This window comes from Centruroides vittatus, unplaced genomic scaffold (assembly GCF_030686945.1).
Source record: "Centruroides vittatus isolate TY-2023 unplaced genomic scaffold, ASM3068694v2 contig_784, whole genome shotgun sequence".
Classification (NCBI taxonomy): domain Eukaryota; kingdom Metazoa; phylum Arthropoda; class Arachnida; order Scorpiones; family Buthidae; genus Centruroides; species Centruroides vittatus.
In genome coordinates, this window is record NW_027122505.1 from 340,061 (window position 1) to 360,919 (window position 20,859).

The 20,859-nt window shown below is 35.4% G+C and overlaps 2 non-coding genes across 2 annotated transcripts; both read left to right on the top strand.

The window, feature by feature from the left end:
• The first annotated feature begins 16,960 nt into the window (after positions 1–16,960).
• TRNAT-AGU (transfer RNA threonine (anticodon AGU)) lies at positions 16,961–17,034 on the top strand. The gene has a single exon. It is a non-coding gene; the product is annotated as a tRNA-Thr (tRNA).
• Positions 17,035–17,418: 384 nt separating this feature from the next.
• TRNAT-AGU (transfer RNA threonine (anticodon AGU)) lies at positions 17,419–17,492 on the top strand. The gene has a single exon. It is a non-coding gene; the product is annotated as a tRNA-Thr (tRNA).
• The last annotated feature ends 3,367 nt before the right edge of the window (positions 17,493–20,859 follow it).

Genomic DNA, 20,859 nt, shown 5'->3' on the forward strand with positions numbered 1-20,859 from the left:
ATCTCCTCGAACCACTATGTGGCGGGCAGAAACTTTCAGCCAGTTTTCAACAGAAGTTTCCACTATTAGCGAGGTTGAGGCCGAAGTTTTAAACGCGAAAATGTGTACAGTACGTCGGACGTTCAGCGTCGCTTTCCTGTGAGCCTAGAAGTTTGACAATGGTGTTTGGAATGTCGAGCATGATTCCACTGACTTTCCAAACACCATTGTCAAACTTCTAGGCTCACAGGAAAGCGATGCTGAACGTCCGACGTACTGTACACATTTTCGCGTTTAAAACTTCGGCCTCAACCTCGCTATTGTCGTAATAAACTATTTGGGACTGCGTAAGAAGGGCAAGTTCCAACTGGGTAAACTTAGTGTTGACAAAAAAAATCCCCGCGAAAACATATTGGGGAATGGAAGGTTGGCCCGTGATAGCTTTAGCCTATATATGTTACAGTAAAAACCCGTTTTTAGTTAAAACTAGTTTTTACTAGATGTCATTGTTATAACTAGAATTTACTGCTAGTCAAAAACGAATTTGAGTTAAAACTAGTTTTAACTAGACAAAACGGGTTTTAACAAAAATGGCTTAGTAAAAACTGTTGCGACCAAGGTCATTCAGCTAACACGTTCCTATAGTGTATGATGAATTTCGTATCGCTTTAATTAATGTTAATGACACAGATGTGCGACCAATATTTTCAATAAATATCGTATTAAATAATACAAATGTTTTAATCCCAATCATCGCTTTATTTATTTCTCTCAAACATATTTATGTAGCTAAAATTAGTTTTAACTAATGTTAAAAGTTAAAACTAGTTTTATCTAAAATCAAAACATGTACAGCAGTAAATTCTAGTTTTAACTAGACAAAACGGGTTTTTACTGTAACATATATATTTACTTTATAAATCGTATATTACAATTTATTTTGGTTTTGTTCTTCACATTGGCAATTCATTTTTACTGCGTCACGTGTCACCACTACCTAGATAATAAGGCCTGACTCGTGACGTCATCAATAGAAGATGGACCGTTCTCGTGCAAACTTTTTAGTTTTTAATATTATTTATTCGTACCGTATATGACAGAATTTTTAATTAAAATTTTAAACACTTAATGAAACATCAAACACCTTCTATCGCTGAGAAATGTTTATTAAACGAAACACTAACGTTTTCGACCCAATAGAATAGGCCATCATCGGGTGTAGCTGAATTCAGCTACACCCGATGATGGCCTATTGTATTAGTGTTTCGTTTAATAAAGCGTTTCTTAGCGATAGATGTTTCATTAAATAAAAAGTTTCAATTTTTATCTTGAAATTGTAGTACAGTAGATATATATTTCATGAATTGATAGATTATTATTTAATCATATAGAAATTTTTATAATTAAATTTATTTATCTATATATAAATAAGGATGTTTTAATGTTTGTTCGCTGTGTTCGCCTGTGCTGTTCGACTAATTGCTACGAAATTCGGCAGTTACGTTCAAATACTTCCAACTTAGATAATGTCGTACGTCCCACCCCAAAATATTGATTGGATTTCTATATATCGATTAATTTCTGTCGACATTCGATTTCTGGCTTTACACGTGCCATATATTGGAAAAAATTCAACAAAATAATTAACATAATTCTTACAAAAAGGATATTATTTTAAAATATATGTATTATACTGAATGTGTACTATATGTATGTATTCACTAAATTACTACGACAATGATATAGCGCGAAATAGACGCGCTATGTCATTACTGAGACAGTTAGCACATAGCACTTACATGCGTGAAGTGTAGTAGTGTCTTGACCCCGTACATCATACTTTTCCTGTTAGCAATAGAGTCGTGCCGGTTATGTATCTAACTCCGTTCGGGGGAAAATTTTTCAATTGAAATAACGTGAAGTTCGTATATAGTTAATCTAATCCTCTTTCTCTTACGTCAATCACATGCGGGGCCCTTCACAATCTTTCGCTCATTGAGCGAAGAAAACAGCCACAATGCGTTGTGGTCTCTTAAAATCATCCACAACGCGATATTCGTGTTGTGGCACTTGAAAAACAGCCAAACGCGTTGTGACTAACTCAAAATGACCACAAAGCGAAATAAAACATCAGGAACTCACAAGTGTTTAGAGTGTCATTAATGTGTTTACGTTAACCGTGGAGAAATCAACGAGAATGGGGGATTTGGAGCAAATGTTACTTGAAAGCTCTGTTTAAGAAAGAACAGCATCGATGATAAGAGAGAATATTCCAAATTCTGCCTAGAGAAACACGTACATAAAATGATTTTACTATCCAACTCAAAATTTCCTGCGGTTGAAATTGGTTTGAAGGGTGCCCGATGTTAATAGGGGACGTGCAGCTCCCAAAAATGTTTTAGCTATTGTTACGAGCATTAATCCATCAGGTCTCCACCAGTTAATTATCTCTATTTCAAGTGTTAAACCGAAAAAAGTTAAGTTTACTACCTAAATGTGTAAGAAGTTTTACTGATTTATAGTGACCAGTCTAAATAATAAAAGCTTCTTAAGTATTTTTTAGACAGATAATACTATTGCACCAAAAATACATCCATGCTGGATCCGCGCTGGATCCAGCTGGAATAATTTCAATCCAGCAAAAATCTAGCTGGATTCAAAACACTGCTGGATTGCAATCCCTAATCATGAGCAGACTAGATCAACGGCGGGCAACCCGCGGGCCAGCTACGGCTGGCGAAAAGTTTCTATCCGGCCCGCGAGATCTTTAATAGATTATTAAATTGGAAAAATAACTATTAATTAGTTATTTTTCCAATTCTTTGTAATTTTCGAAAACGATAAGAGAAATAAATGTAGTAATTAACTTTTTATTTATTTATTTCGTATTTGCAGATTAAAAAAATTACGAGTCACAAGAAGGCGTCAATTAACTACTACGGCGCGGAAAAAAACGTAAAATTTATTCTGGCCCATGTTATAAAAAGGGTTGCCCACCCTAGACTAGATTTATAACAACCCAACCGATAGGAGTTTACTGGCACGTTTTTATGATAGTTCTGTATAGTTGACAGGAGTTTAAAAAAAATCCATTAAAATATTTGATACATTTATTCCGCTCTCCCATCTTATATTACTTACGGATTTCGATGTTAAACCGGTGATATTACGATTTAGTATGTCCCATCTGTAAAGGGATGCAGAAAAAACGTGTACAATTCTAGTACAGTGTTAAAAATTAACTGTTACTTTGGCAGCATCATTTACAACCAAATTTAATGAATGAGACGTACAACGGTACAAAAAAAAAAGCTCTAGAATTTATTTTCCTTAAATTTACGATTTATATATCCGTTGTCATAAAAATTTGTCTTTCCACTGTTTTCCCAAGACTACAGATATTCAGGTACAAAGTAACCGGTTTCGACTTATTTCTACTTAAGAAGTGACTAAATAATTAAGAGATTAGGGAATGGGGACATAAATAAAACCCTGTTGAAAGAGCCAGAATTTTACTTCAACAAAAGCTTAACAGAACCAATCACTGGCTCAGTACAGTGGGAAACTGATTTCCGTGTACACCTGGTATTAAAACGAATTAGTTAGAAAACGAATGACTATTAAGTTTAACATAGTTAGATTTTTACAGCTACGGTGAGAAACGTTTAAAATTTACAACAGCCCCGTGGCGTCCTTTGAGATATACTAGTGATGCGACAAAAGAGGCATTCGACATTGACCGGTATCGGCACCCTCGGGATTTGGCACGCACACACTCACTACACACCTACCTGGACCGTCACTAGTTCCATCCATTAGCCACTCGTATCGAGATATTTGACTAAGTGGATTGTTTTAAGATTTAAAAAGTAAAGAATATTTTATGTTATTTTTATGTACGTTTCTTTACAAAGCTATATTTTAATTATAATTTTCTTTAAAAGTATATTAATACAATCGAACAATACATTGTACCAGGTATGTATATCCACCGCACATTTTATTTCACCGAGTAAGTTTTTATAATTTATTTTTAATTTTAGCCCTTATATCGTGGCTAGCGATTCGGAATGTAATTGTGATATTAAAAATACATTTAGAGAAGTCTACAGTTTTTACTGGCTTATCGAACAAATGAATACGAATGGACCCTAGACCAGTGATTCTTAACAGGGGGCCGCGGCCCCTGGGGGTCCATAAGAAGTTTGCCGGGGGGCCGCCAAATTATGCAAAATTTCCTTCGGAATATAATAAAAAGAAAATTGATGTATAATCCGAATATCGTATTGAAAAGTGAAATAAGAAAGATAAAGTTTTCCTATTTAGTTTTTATTTATTTATTTTGTATTTCTTCCTACATACAACTTTGTTAGTACAGAAGAAATAAATGTAAATATGCTACTTACACCGCAGTATTTACTTCTTTTATTCCAAAGCAATTTTAAGAAACTATTAATGCTTGGAATTTTAAAAATAATTATGCAAAATAGTAGGCTTTGAAAATTTAAATATTTTTGCAAAAGATATGCAAAATCCTTACGACAAGTGGGCGTTTTAGTTTTAGTTTAGTTTTAGCATCGACATTGGATCGATTTATCGACATGTTTCTTATTTTATTTTCTGTTAAAAATTAATGAGTTTTCGTGTTTAATTGTGAAGTTTGAATGTTATTTAAATAGATAATGAAATAATAAAGTTATGATTTACATTTATTATATAAAAAATAAAGCAATAATAAAAAAATCAATTTATTATAGATAAATTATCAAATATAAATTATTATTAAAAAAATGGGGGTCACAAAAAAATTATGAAATATTTGGTGGGCCGCGAGTATAAAAAGGTTAAGAACCACTGCCCTAGACCATCACTGACGCGCAATTAACTGATTGCCTCTGGAAGTCGGCTTCTTACAGAAACACAGCTTCCCTGTCATCGAATGTCACGGCACGCCACTGCTCGGTAAGTATCAATTAAAAAATGTTCTTTTACACGTAATAAACGCATTTAAACTGAGCGTTTAAATGCGTTTATTACGTGTAAAAGAACATACTTCTGTGAGGTTTGCCGAACGACTGCGTTAGTCAGAATGTCGCGCGGTCACGATCCACGTGTGGGGGTGAAAGAAACTCTCAAGAGACAGGTTTTCATTCGTAACCCGTTTATATAACAAAAGGTGCTTACAGCTACGATACACTTTTATCAGCGGCGGCGTTCGAGTCTTCTGGGCCCCTTCTCGGAATCGAAAGTCCACAAGAAAAGTCCTCCGATGTTTCGCAGGAGTATGATGGCCCCGGGGCGCACTGTCCAGCTTCTCGAGGGAAAGTTCCGGACGCAGGGACGATTCAGATAACAGGTGACAAATCCAAGGAAGTGGGTGACCTTCCAAAAGAGATGTAATCCAACTGCCGAAGATCACAAAAAAAAACCCCATCGTAAAATCGCGAGACAAAGCTCTAAGAGCCAAGAACCGAGAACGTCATCTCCTCTTTTTCTTCGGGTTTTATAACTTTCCTTTGAGTCCCAGATCGAACATTCCGATAGGTCGATGTCGACTTGCCTCCGCTCTCTAATTGGCCCCCCCTCGTTACGCATTGTAACGAGATCGGAACCCAGGTCGTTGGATGAGTCGATATCGACTGACAATTCGATTCCTATCGAAGATGTTCGATCTAAGTACTCAAATTCATCTATTGTTTCAACCTGAGAAGAATGACTTTCTCAGAAATTTCTACAGACATGCCCTTTTATGGACTTGTAATATTCATTTTTTGTTTTTACTATTTTTTTTCTTGTTTGACCGGTTTCTTTTTACAACGTTAATTTATAATAATAACAATTATTATTATTTGCTTCTATACAAAAATTACAAAAAAAAATTGTTCTTATTTTCTCGTCTCCCCCGCAACCCTCGTAAATCTTAACGGTTTAGGAATGTTACTCGTCTAAACCCCACATATATATTTTTTTATTTACTAAAAATACACAAGTCATTAAATGTGAAATAATAACGTGGGTTTAGAATTAAATAGAATTTGTATATAGTTGCTGGATACTAAGCATATAGGAGGGAGAGCGACGGTAATACTGCCATGGCGAAAATTTCGGTTTGCAGTAAATTTCACCCCGCTAAGTTTGATTTATCCACCCGCAAGTTTCTCCAGCACCTCACTGATAACGAGAAAGGCTTAAGTTTAAAATATGACCTCTCTAGAGCCAGCGGTGTTCTTTCTCTAGGAGCATCTGCACCGCCAAATGAATAAGAAAGAGAAAAGTTACAGCTTTTATGGAGATCTTTGCACTTTTCAACTGCTTATATTTCGGCAATCCCTTTACAGAAAAACCCGAAATTTTGCACGCTACCGAAGAAAACAAGTATCTTTCGAACGAGATATTCACATTTACTACAGACGTTTAATAGAGGGAGAGATCGGCAATTTTGATTCGTGTATCAGTGAATTTTCCACTTGGCGCTGTGTGACTGCGATACTGCAGAACGGCCTTTTTGCTTCGGAATTCACTAATTCGGCGTTGTAAAAGCGGGAGAGCAGTTTTGTTGGTGAATTCCCGATATTTTCCAATTCATTGCAAAACTATGGTACTCATTTTAATTACTTTATCGCCCGTTTCTATATTAAAAATAGTCACGTTATTGTAAACCTAAACGATGACAGGGATGGAAATAAATATTGATAAAAGTAGAAACGTTTTAATGAATCTAAAAGTGTGCAATTTTAATGTTTATTTTGATAAATAGCCAATCTTTAAAATTAAATTTCATATTAAAATTTATTAAATATGAAAGTTTATATACACTTCAGACAATTCGATTTACAAATTTAATTGTTGAAGTAATTATAATTCTGGTTCGGACTACAATGACAGTCGAACACCGGTTTAAATACAGTGTGAATGTCCGTACAATATAAGTTGCCTTGTCCATTTATAGACAATTAACAGAGTCTTTGAGCTGGTAAAAACATTGCTTTATGTTTTGGTTGTCACTTTGCAGATCATCAGACTTTAATCTAATCGAAGTAAGTCGTACAACCAGTGCAGAAATGTCTGTCCGTCAACTGAAAACGAAGAAATCCAATCAGGGATGAAATGTCAAGTCCAGTAAATTAAGTCGTAGCCGGGTGAAACGTCATTTCCGGGTGACAAAGTCGTATTCGGGTGGCAGAGTCATATCCGGTGAAAAGTGGAACGTGGGTGGAAGTGATTTCGGAAGAGAGAAGATTCACTTTATGCAGCAGAAGAAGAGCCTTTTCCACCAAGGTTTCTTCTGCTCGACGGATGTTTCCACGACCACTTTGGACTCCCCTCGACACTCCACCGTCCATTCTGCAACTTCCGGGTATCGCAGTCCCAGGTAGTCGACCACAGTCGAGGCGCTATCGTCGGGAGTAATGACGACCACCCGTTTTACGCACTCTCCGCTCTCCTCGACATCTTTCGGGTGCACCCGAATCACCGGAAACGGAACGGAAGACGACGAAGAGCCTTCCTCCTCCTCCTCCTCACCATCTGCCGAGGTGCGCCACTTCTTTAATTGCTTGAAATTTTCCATTCTGCAAAAGAAAGAAACGACTATTATGAAAATTTAATTTTATGTAAATTGTAAGATTTCTAATGAAAAAAATAATTTTAAAAATATCGTCTTAATTATAACGAAAAGTCACAAATGAATATTATAATAAAATCTCTGTTAAATATAGTAATTTTAACTTTCAAACGATTTTTAATGTTCGCTATAGAAATCAGTTTCTACAAATTGTACAGTTCTGTCCATTGCCTAACACAAAACATCTGTGAAAATTTAGACGAATAATCTCGAATTATTCTGTTTAATTAAAGTTCACACTATAACAGTGCAAATATCATACGGGATATGACGCGTATATAAACTATAGCGCGCTAATACTAATGTAATGTATTTATTAATTTAGATTCCATTGGATTTGGGCTTAACGAAGAGTGAAAATGAGTGGAAAGACCCCGTCCGTCGTCTCTGTCAAGACCGATCAATTGTTATGGAAATAGAGATTAGTCGGAAAATCATTGGCACTAATTGTGATATTCGGCTTAACAATGTTCAAAAATATTTAAATTTAGAAAGTTCGTAGTCTGAACTTACCAATACAATAACTGCAAATGATGCAAAACTCAGAAAAACGCTTGAAATCAATGACTTTAAATCTCGCTCACTGAAAATTCGGCCGCTCTCATCAACAATAAACAACCGCTCGCAACAAATCGTCAGAGTTTTATTGTTTCATCGCCTCGAAATTTAATGTAAAACGTTTGGATTTTTGACCGAATTTCGTGATTTTTCCGCTTCTCTGTGGCTGAAGAGACGGATTATCGCGGATCATTCCTTGCATATACATTCATGTTAACAGTAATATGTATTCGAAAATGTAATATTCTCGTGTTTCGCGTCTATATAAAGACGAATGAAAATTTCGATTTTATGATGATCCTTCGAATCAAAAAAAGAATAAACTTCAAGTCTGGTAACCCCCTTTTATCTATCATATTGTGATTTACTTGAGTGGTTCTCTATATAGTCTATTAATAAGATTGAACCTTTGTTAAATTGAGGTGTATGAATATTACAGATTAAAGCTTATACATGATACGTTCTGAAATATACGAAAGATCAAGACATGTAGTAAGTGACTAAACATCCCTCTTGAGAACGATTTATTTTTGCATTTATGACGAATTAGAAACTTCATTCTAGATGTGTTAAACTATGCGTTAGACTCTGTTTTCTGTTAAGACTGATTGTAAAATCAAAAAAAAAAAAAAAGTTCAAATGATTATTGCACAAAGCAAATATTTACTATAAGTTCAATACCGTTTTTAGGGGAATTTTGTGATGAGTTTACTGTTTGAGTTTACTGACACCCTCTACTTTACTGTTAAGCTACGTAATTATAATAGGACAAGCAAACTAGACGCTTATTGAGTTGCAATCAGAAAATTCCGCCTGTCTTTTCCTTATCTCGAGAAGGGAGTTAGATAGATGAAAGACGAGATCCGATACGGAAATTTAGGGGCAGCAGAAGACCCCGACTATGTACCAAGTATGTACGAACTTCCGATGCAAACCGGAAGTCGCGTTATTTCAATTGAAAAATTCTTCCCTTAAAGCAGTTAGATAGATGACTCTATTGTTAAAGGCAAAGTATGACGTACAGGGGCAACAGCATCCACGTTAACATCTGGAAGTAAGCAAGGGTTTATAATGTGTCACTGTAATAGATACTCTATAGATGAAAATGCAAATGTCGCTCAAAGAACATATAATGAAACTAAGATCATAATGAAAAAGAAAGTTTTATTTTCTTATCATTCCTCGTTAGCAGTTAACATTCAGAACTTGTAGTGGCTTTTAACCATAATGTATCCGTCGTACGGAGGTTTTTAACTTTAGCAGGTGATTTTTATGTCATCGTGTAGAGTACATCGAGCACTTACTAGTACAGTACGTATAGTTTGACCTTTATCACTTTTAAGAAAACAAAGAAAAACAAATGTGTATTTTTCTCCCTATATTTTATTTCTTTGAAACTTTTTTAAGTATGAAAATCACATTTGTAGGAAAATGGATGTTGTTCGGCATTAAAAATTGTAAATAAAAATGTTTCGAGGCTAGAACCCATATTTTAAAGTTACAAACCACTGCGCGTTGTATCACCCTGTATCAGATAATGTTCAGAAGGCGTTATGACTTTTCTTAATCACCGCAAATATCATGAACGCCACGACGAGAATTTCGCTTTGTGGTCTTTTTGAATTAATCACAACGCGTTTTCTTCGTTCTTTGAGACTAACATATATATTGAATAATCCTAGTAAGGCTATCCATATTTCCTTCACCATATAAATCTCTCCTAATTACATTTTACTAATGGGAAATCATTTCCTCCATTACGAAAATCTTGAAGTGAAACTTAATTAACTTCCAATAACTGTGGGAATACTTTGACAAGAGTCTAGCTCCCTGGTAAGCGTTAGTTCGAAATTATACCGCTACAGCGAACAGCGCCAGAGTTCCGATAGCTGGCGTGAGAGTCGCTCAATGGCTAGAAAAAGTTTGTTTATCTATTTGGTTAGTAGGTAGTTTTCCAGTTTTCAAGCATTTTTGTAACATTTTTGTAATATCTCAAATACTATAGTAGAGATAACAGACTTATCACACTGCTACTGGTAACATAAAAATGACACTTCTATCATCAGAATGCAATCTACTGTCATTTTAATGTTACCGGTAGCATTGTGATAAGTCTCTGTTATCTTTACTATAGTATTTGAGATATTAGTTTCAACAATTTTCGAAACAAGAAGTTCTTTTTTAATGTTTAAAACTGTTATATTGCTACATATTGTGAATAAATATTTTGTACATAATGTTCTTGTATAATATATCTGTTTAATAAATAGGTAATGGTAAAATAAGTAAATAAATTTGCATTTTACTGTTTTGTTTTATTACACATGTATGACAATATAACTAGGAAAACCATAGCTTATCCTCTGATATATTTAAATAGTCATAGAAATTTAATTCAGATAAACTATTTTTAAAATAATTTATTAACTTTAACACTACATAAAGTGTGCTATACAATTTTACTTGATTTAGTATAGCGAGAAATAGTATTTGGAATGAAATAGTTCTGTATTTTTTAGACGAGAAATTACATTTCTTATTACATTCACATCGGCTCTACATATTTTGATAATTTATATAATATTCTGCACTATCAAAAGTAGAATATGAATGAAGATTTATTGATGGCCTACTAAACCTGTCCTTTATTTATATAGGTTTAAAATATCACTAACGTGTCTTTTTTTAGCCTCCCTGTCATCACTAATCATTATCACTGTCAATATTTAATAATATTGTCTGAACTCTTGCCATCCTACATTTACGTATTTTATTTGTCAACCTCTAACTCATAATCCTCTAATCATCTGTAAGTTATTATGTGTCTGTAAATATGTTGAGTAAATACTTGGAATTTCCTCTTTTCCCTCTAACAGCCTATATTTGAAATACAAGAACTAAATCTACTGACTTTTAATCCCCCTCTAAGCAGTACCTAACTTTTTCTCTCAACTTTAATCTCTCTCTATCTCATTAATGAACACAATATAAACTGTGAACAACATATATCATAGCTCTTCTCTCACTGCAAACTACAATAATTTACCTAATATTAATAAATAAAGATATGGGCTTAACCTTGATAAACTCTAAAGCCATCCTAAATCTCTTTTTTTTTTGCAACACTTTAAACATATTTTATCATTAACACATGGTTTAACATTTCTATACACTTCCATAATTAGATTATATACGAGTAATTCTCATTTATAAGCAGTCCTTTAAAAAATACAAAAGAAATATCTTAGTTAAAAACGAGAAAATTTCATATATTAAAAGAATTTCGAATGTTTACAGCTGATTCTTCCTATGCTCCAGCCAAACTTACGCCTAGACGCGATCGAAGCGCTCGAAGTGGCAGACATATTTATTAAACCAGAATAGTAGCATTACAGCTATTGACAGCGCAAGGACCGGTATATCTATCGACTCTGACGACGACGATGACGTCTCGAACGGGGCACAATCGGTAAGTAGTCCTATGATTTTTTGTTTATAGCACTTTACATACGGGTCGCCCGGAAAAATGTTATGCGTTTTCTAAATGTCTATTAAATATACCTCCTTTTAAAATAAAATAAGAACAAACTCACATTCCCTTAATCTGCATAGATTTTTAAAATAAATAAATAATTTTGAAGTTTTTAAAACTTCAAAATGTCAGTCTGTATTCAAAATGGTTACTGTTTTGTAAATATTATTCCTAAATTGTTAGTCCAATAAATCGAACTCTGCAGTATTATTTGAATCTGTCTACTGCAGAATAGCAAAATGGCCGCCCACGGCTTTCTTTACTAAAAATCAATGTTTCTAACATCTTGCGGGAATTAAAACAGAAAAAATTCAAACGGCTAACTGTTTACGTAAATCGTAAAGGTCTGGCAATGAAAAGGCTTTTGTTAGAGCCTATTTTTTATTACAGTATGTTTCGGTTTCCAAATAATATTGAGCACGCCCCGCGTGTAACTGACAGGCCCTTTGCTGCGTTTGAGTTTGAGATCCTTGATAGGCTGACCATTTTTTCTGCGGTGCGATCTGGGACATTGAGCCCGATGGGTGGGGAGGTAAAAATTTTTAAAATACACTTAATGAAACAAATACAATAACAACTTTTTATTTAATGAATAAATAATTCGAACAAGTGATTAGTTTTAACTTAAAACCGTTAAGTGTAGTTAAGAATATTTTGCAACGATATGAACCTTTTTAAGAGGTTCATCGCAATTTTCTATTTGTTGCTCGAAGTCTTCGCAAGTATTGCACTTTGTTATAACCATTGCCTTTACACTATCAACATTCAACTGCGATTTATCTGATGTCCACAAATTATTTATAATAGAAAACACTCTTTCGGTAGCCGCATGGGTACCAGGTAAACAAAACGCGAATTCTACAACTTTTGTGAAATGAACACAAGGAATACGATTTTCGTTGGAAGGATTGGAAATTTGAACCCAACGCTTATCGGTGATTGTTTCTGCATTGTTCCATTGTTGAAGTTTTGTAAAGTTTACGTATTCTTTCAAATACGATATTTCTTCATAAAAACTATTGTTTCTTCTATGTTGTTCCAGGCTACTCGACGTTTTAAATAAATATCATATGAATGTAAATATCCTATTTACGAATATAAATTAATACATAAATATTATTTTATGAATTCGAATTACTTAATTTCATTGTATTTACTAAATATTGCATAACGGGTGGCCTATGCAAACAATAGAACAGAAGAAAATGTTGACACACTTTGTTTTAAGGGCAAACGTCGAGTGGGTCCGATAGAAACTGACAATGCTCAAGTATATGGCATAGATAGTTAACTGAATACACAGATAAATGTTTTTACTCGCGAAAAAGTGTGTAATCTGCGTAGATCTCACCTCTTTGTAACTCCATAACTTCAAGAAAGTAACGGAGCAAAACAGAATTTTTGACTAAGAAATAATGATGAAATTTAAATGCCACACAAATATTTAATTTTGAAGAATTGGAAAATTTTTCTGTATATAAACTTATGGATAGAGATTCTAAGAAACAGTAATGCTCATATCAGCGGATTAATTTTATTAGAAGGAACTTAGCCCAATGCATTATTATACATCGAGCAGACAATCTTACATATTTCCAGACAAAATCAGTAGCAGTAACAATAATGTCAACTTATATCATACGATTGTAAGAACGAATGAAAATTCGAATCCACGTGAGTGATACTTAATTTCACTAAAGAATAAATTGGCAATTGGGCATCGTACATTTGTCTGTTACTATGTTAAGTTATGGAAACACATATTGTTGGAGATAAAGGAAATAAGCAGTTATTACCACAATACTTCAGTCTAAATTCTCCTAAATGATTTAATAAAAATCATTTTGTTAATTTTAATGACAAAATGAATTTACTACTATCAATGTATATCCTTAGTTCACTTTCTTCGGTAACCTTTGTGTACTTTGTAATAATTCTATGTTTCTAAATAATTCTTTGTAATGATAATTCTATTTTATTTATAATTCATTCCTTGTTTTGCATTTTAATTAGTATTCCTGTAAGAGATCTTTTGAGTGCTGGTTGTCTGTGTATGCCAATTCCGTTTCACTGGTGTCCAGACACCAACTGTAAATATTTCACTTTGAATTTAATAGCTACGGGGGATATGGTGTTCTGTTATCGTTTCCTCTTCAATATTCGTCGATGAACGACAAGGTATTAAGCTAGCAGCATACTTCGACATGATTGAAACAGTTGTGAGTGCGGTTTAATTTCATTGTTTTTAAATAAGAATATTTTTCAAACAAAAACAATATTCTTAAAAACACATACATGCATACATGAAAGACATCGGCGGTACACAAGGTGTTTAGCCGGCGGAAAAGAGGGTAAAGGAAAGCGGGGAAGGAGGGAGAGAAGATAGACAGTAGAGAAAGGTAGTATCCCACTGAACGGCATACATATGGTTACTGTACCCTCTACGTTGAATGTTGGCGTGCAGTTTTTAGGCTGCAAGACCGTAGTCCCTCGAAGGGTCTAAAAGAAAACCTGAGTGTAGCGAACACCAATAATTGAGTGCCGCCACGAATGTGAGTGTAGAAGTTAGTACCAAGTGGCTGTTAGCAGGAAGACATATCCAGGGCCGGATTTACCAATCCAGGGGCCCTGGGCACAAATTCGGTGGGGGCCCTCTTTAAGAGTAGGCAAATTTCATGATTTAGAAAATTTACACAAAATACTGTACTTTCAACTAGATTTCAACTAGGAAGTTGTAAATTTTATTTAAAAATAAGGTTATTGTAAACATACTTATATTTTATTGTGTAAAACTAATTATTTTAATTTAATTGAAAAATATCTATGTAAAATTTTTTCCCGAAATTTTCCGATTGTTCATAGATTTTTTCCGGGTTTGGTTTTCTTTGCCTGTGGCCCTCATGATTAGGCTACACTAGACTGTCGCAGTAATAAAAAAAAAAAAAAATATGTTTATACGTAGTTTTGTGGGGGCCCTGGGCACCGGCCCCAAATGTTCCTTTGTAAATCCGGCCCTGGACATATCTACTTAATACTAATAAAACTGGACACGAGCGCGAATCTCAATACTATTAACAGCTAGACAGACAGTGTGGAAACAAACGAACACAACGACAAACTAGACGAGACGAACGGGCCGACAGATAAACGAGCAAGACCCCAAAATTTATTTATTTTTAAACGTTAACTTTTACTAACTAAACTAACCTACCATAACTTAGGACGAACCTAACCAGAAGACTAAAGCTAACAACCCTAATCTAACTTACAACTAGGACTAACTGAATTTAGACTGAAAAAGAAAACAGAAAATAAGAATTAAAATACAAAGTTGAAAGGCGGCTATATACCGACAGTTGAAACAAAGCAAAGGAAAGCTAATTGCCATCCGTGCGATCCGGATTGAGTGCTCTCAAGAGCCCCACTAAGGGATATGAATGGGAGTAGATGATGGAACATTGTACGCGTGTGCGGGTTGCAAGGCCAGTTGCACCGTTCAAGAATAGCAGATCTCATTATACTATCTCTAATGCGATGGTACTTATTGCAGCGAAAAACTAAGTGAAGTGGTGTTTGGTCCTCCTGAATACCACAATCGCATTGTGGATTGTCTCCAAGGTTAAATCTATGCAAGTGTTGCTTAAAGTTGCCGTGTCCTGTAAGTAGCTGAGTGAGGGTGTAACTAGGGTAAAAGTGGCGAAGAATCGCAGTATTGTCAACCTTGGGGATGAAAGTGTAGGTGAACCTACCAGTGATGTCACGGTCCCAGCTGTCTTGATAGAGAATGAAGATTTACTTCTTGGCATGATTGTTGATGTAACTGAAAGTACTAGTAACTGAAGACTTTGCAGCTTGTTTGGCAAGACAGTCAGTGGTCTCGTCGCCGAGAACCTCGCATGACCCGAGACCCATTGGAAATCTATCATAAGTGTTTGAATATGTGGTATATGAGATGGACGAGTTTTAAGTGGCTATCAGACTTCGCAATTCTGTGTAAAGCTACCCTACTGTTAGAATAAATGCGATAATGTCAGTAGTGTCTTTTATCCTTCCTAGGCCTAATGTGAATTAAAGCTTATATAAATAGCTACAGTTTCTACCTGTGATATTGAGCAGCGTGTACCTAGACAAAGCAAGCGTTGTGAAGCTCACGGCCTAAGTCGGAGTAAACTACAAAGCGGCACCTACTTTGTCACCCATCTTGGAACCGTCAGTGTAAATCCTAAACATGAGATGATCACCTGGATCTTCGAAGTAAACGTCTGGGGCAAGCTGATGGGAGGGTGTGGGTGGTAATCGTAAGTCCGGAGGGTATTTTTGTCGATGCTGAATTTTTTGATATCATCGATCAAGGTCAAACTGGGGAAAATTTTTTTTTTTTTTTTTTTTTTTTTTTGTAAAAAGGGCTGGCGGAAATTACAATTTAATAAAGTAAAAATTGCATTACAATACTAGTCGTATCTTGCTTGCTCGCCATATCCAATCACCTGGAACAACCATTCTTCACTGCAGAGATGACCTTTCTTTGTAGGCTACAACTCTGCAGAAATATGGAAGAAAGTCTAAAATGTGTGGGGTGTGAAGTTAAGTCTCTTGTCAAGAATAACACCTAAATATTTAATTTCTGTTGTTTGCTTTATTCTGTGAGCACCTATTCAAAGGGTTACCACCCTTTAAATAGAATAAAGCAAACAACAGAATTAAATATTTAGAAACAAGAAACAACTCCTTCTTGACGAGTGGCACGTTCCTACAAACTATCATGCTTTCGCATTTGTTTGTGTTAATGGATTGCCTATGTTTAATACTCCACTGGTGAATGTTATTGAGAATGTCGTTGCATATGTCCTGTAAGCGTTCACTGTTCCTGTGTGAAGCTAGGATAATTGTGTCGTCCGAATTGTGTTCACAATGTTTGAGTTCGGAGGAAATAACGTAAGAGTTAATGATTGTATTTGTAAGCCTGGTGACAAGATGGTCTAAGGTGTCCTGAGTATAGTGATGTGGTGAGGGGTACCAGCCCAAGTGTTATTGGGGGTATCGTGGAAAAACTGCCAGTTAGTGCGAGTATAGTGAAAACTATGATTATTAGTATTACTAGTAGTGTTCAGTTGGATGAAGATATACCTATGGTCACTGGCAGAATCTATGTCGGTGGTATAAAAGTGGTCGACCCCAGGGGTGATGTGACTGTTTCCTAACGTTAGATCGATCTTAACAACACATCAGTTATCAGTAAGAAGAGGCAAACGATGCCACTGCATGTAGGCGCCGTGGCTTAGTTGGTTAAAGCGCCTGTCTAGTAAACAGGAGAGCGCGAGTTCGAATCTCGTCGGTGCCTCGATCTCTTTTGTTGTTTCTGTTTGCTATTTCATTTCTTTTTCGTTTCGAACAACTTCGCTGTATATGGAATGCTCTTGACCATACATTTTATCCAATTTTCGCGAGAAAATTGCATTTTCTGGTTAATCTCAGTAGTGAGATTCTTGGCTGTCGATGAAAGCTATCTGGCATGTTTCGACATCGAATTTAGCTTTGGATCCAGTATTTGTATTGAAAACTGTATCCGACCAACATTGATATTAATAAAACCATCTCCCGAAACGTGTTATCTGCTGTTCTTCGGCTACATTGTCGTAAGCAATAGATAGATAATCTATGAAAAATACGTAGAAACACAACATTACTTATTAATACGAGCCAGCAAACCACTTGCGAATAAGCAGGCACCGTGGCTTAGTTGGTTAAAGCGCCTGTCTAGTAAACAGGAGATCACGAGTTCGAATCTCGTCGGTGCCTAAGTTTGCATATTGTTTTTATCAAATTCGTCATAAAATTGAGATAATTTCTTTTTTAACCACTGCGCAGAGCTTTGTTGGTTTTTCATTGCTTGTATGATTTCTTGATTCCTCACAGTATTATTGCAATTACAGATAGGTCCTACTATTTTCGATATGCAACAAAATCGATTCGATTTTATGGAAAATAATATAATTCATTTTATATTGCACTTAAATTATTGGTTAAAATCGTACAATTGTAATTGATCATCACCACAGCGCGATCGCTTTGCGTATTGATCTAGAAAGCGTTTTTTCCTCGATTTGCATTAGTATCTACAAACAGAGAACAATTTTACTCTGTTGCAGTTTGTAAGGAACCGTGAAGGATCTCTGGTATTTTACCACTGTGCCAATACAAAAATTGCTTCAGATTTTCTACTCGAACCGTGTAAATGTAAAAGGGACATTTGTAATTTTGCCAATTATTCCTTCAATGTCTAAAGGAAGCAAATCTGCCGCAGTTTGAATTGCATTGTGGATTATGTGTGCTGCGCAACCTATGGACGATTAAATTGATTATTTAATCCCAAAATATAGGATGTCCCAAAAGTTTCCATACATACAAAGATGAAATGTAACTTTATTCACAAAACATTAAAATTTGTGTCAATGGATTGACGGAGTAAGGCGACGGAACACATGGGTGATCTGCCAATGGGGTAACTTATAGCAGGACTTCCTATGTGGAAACTGGATTCTGTTTAGGTGTTAGACACAGGAAGAAAATCCAGAACACTGCATGGTGGCCAGCCCATTGGTCAGGCACGAACCAATGACCAACTGCCAATGTTCTATGGTTTTATTTATTCGGCCACGGGTGGACTTGATTTGTGTCACTGCGTGGAGACTTTTGGGAACCTGTACTTTGTTCCTTTTCTATTAATTTGTTCCTTATTTCAATTTTGACGGTGTTAATACACCGTCAAAATTGAAATGTGTATTATCTGCACAATATCCCATTATTTGTAAAGTTATTTGAATCCAATGTATCAATAACTGACTTGATTATTTCCGATGTTTCTCCGAGAAGAGTAACTAAATCTAAAATTTTAACTTGAACACCTTTGCGATTAAAATATCAAATGAGGATCAGAAATAACTTTAAATCTTTGTGGTTTGAAGTATCTGTGTAAATGGTAATAAAGCGAGTGTTTTCTAATTTGATTTTAAATAACCACTCTTGTCACAAGTTCACAATGAAGTTTGCTGAAAACTATGCGCAATACCGCCAATGCAAGGCTCCGAAAATAATACGATCCGTAAGTGAAAATACTATTTGTCTCATGGAGTTTCCCGGATTTTCTTCCCATATAAAGTCCTTCCCAGAGGGATTTCCTTTGGTAGATCCATTACGTTGCCTTATCTCATTAATTCTATAATGTCGCGAACATACTTTAAGAGACGTTTATTGTGTGATGTAAAATTTTCTATACAATAATTTATTCGTGCAAATTCAATTTTTATGATCTGTAAAAAATTCTAGTGTATTATATTTGAATTTACAGTATGCAACTTTTCTTCTCACACCATTCAACACATTGTATTGGATTTAAGTCCAGAAATCTTACAGCGTATTTCGCTATTTTTTCCCCTCCTAAAGATTAATAATATAAAAGTTATTTTTAATAACGTTCCATAATTCACGGTGCCACACAAAAATTTTCAATATTCAGTTAGTATCATTGCATTTTTAAACTTTAAAGAGGTTTTTAATGGAGATATTTTATTGTATTCAAGAAAATTATTCTGCCCATACATGGGCAGAATAATTTTACAAATGAGCGTCTGAAAAATAAGGTTATTTGAGTAAATTACGGCTTTTCGTACATCGCGAATACATTTAGTTTATAGATATGAAATTATTGCTATTTACGCCATGTAATGAATGATTCTTTAAATGGAGAAGTGCCGATCGAATTTAAAGCTAAATATTAAAATTTGGTAATTACCCCAATGAATAAATTAAATTTCGAAATATAAAAATTTTATATTATTGTAAAATAATCTATATCTTATATGTAGATGAGGATGTTTGCTTGTTTGGTATGCACTCCTAGGCCGTTGATCAATTCCTGAGAAACTCAGCATTTACGTTAACATACTTCGAACTTAGATAATGTCGTACTGTACCGTTACATCCCACCCCAAAATATTGGCCGGATGGCCGAGCGGTAAAGGTGGCAGCCTACCGCTCTGGGGGACCCGGGATCGAATCCGAACGGGTCGAATAATCCCCAGGAATTTTTCGGGGGTGGCCCGTTCGGATATGTCGGGCCCCGTCCCTCACCACCCGGTCGCCCCATTGTGGGCCTGGCCGAACCCATAATGGGCCTACTAAAAGAGGCCCTCTTAGTGCCCACAGGGCGGAAAGAGTTAAAAAAAAAAAAAAAAACCCAAAATATTGTTTAATTTCTTTATGTTAACAAATTTCTACATCCGAGTTGCCGCCTTTACATGCCCGGCCCACCAGTGGCCAAACGGTTCCGTTCCGTAAATACTGGGAGATTGGTCGTGGGTTCGCGCCGTGCCGAGGACAGGCTGGCCACGGAGTTTTCTGGGTTTTATCCACGTCTGTAACGCTCGAATAGGGGCCGGTTACCCTTAAAAAGTCCTCCCGGAAGGCGTTCCCCTAGGCAGATCGCCCAAGTGTTGCGTTGCCGTACCTTAACTAAACAAAGTAAACCTATTGAAAGGTCTCTGAAATTTGCACTGTGGCTAATTAGAAAATCGTGGCATGAACTGGCATCCAGGACAATAAAACATTATCTGATGCATGTCGACTCATTGAATACATTATCTCCATGACTCAAGGAAATAATGTAGTTCAAACTACTTTGGACAGGTTTATTTATAAGCGAAAAACAATAAATATAATATAAATGAAGGAAGTGATAGGAATGTCGATAATAATAATAACTATTTGCATGCCGTTTTCGATAAACCGCCACCCTCGCCTTTCCGCCGTGGACCGAAAACCAACGGAGGTAGTTTAAAGGGAGTTGACTGTATATTAAAACATAAAACATAAGAAATATTGTGTTAAAGTGAAAGAATTTGTAGCATGTTTTGGATCCTCATAATTGAGGCCAGGGCTAACAGTCCTGGTGGCACCCTGCTTGATTTCAATAACGTGATTAATAACACAAAAATCAATTATAAAATGAGATTTTATTACATTAATTTATCATTTGAACGCATTTTGATAATTGTAAAAATGTATTTAAAATGTTAAGCAGACAAGAAAATTTATGAATTATATTTTAGGAATTTTTGGAGGATTTTCATTTTCATCACAATCACGTTTTCTTTTTCTGATCAGTGAT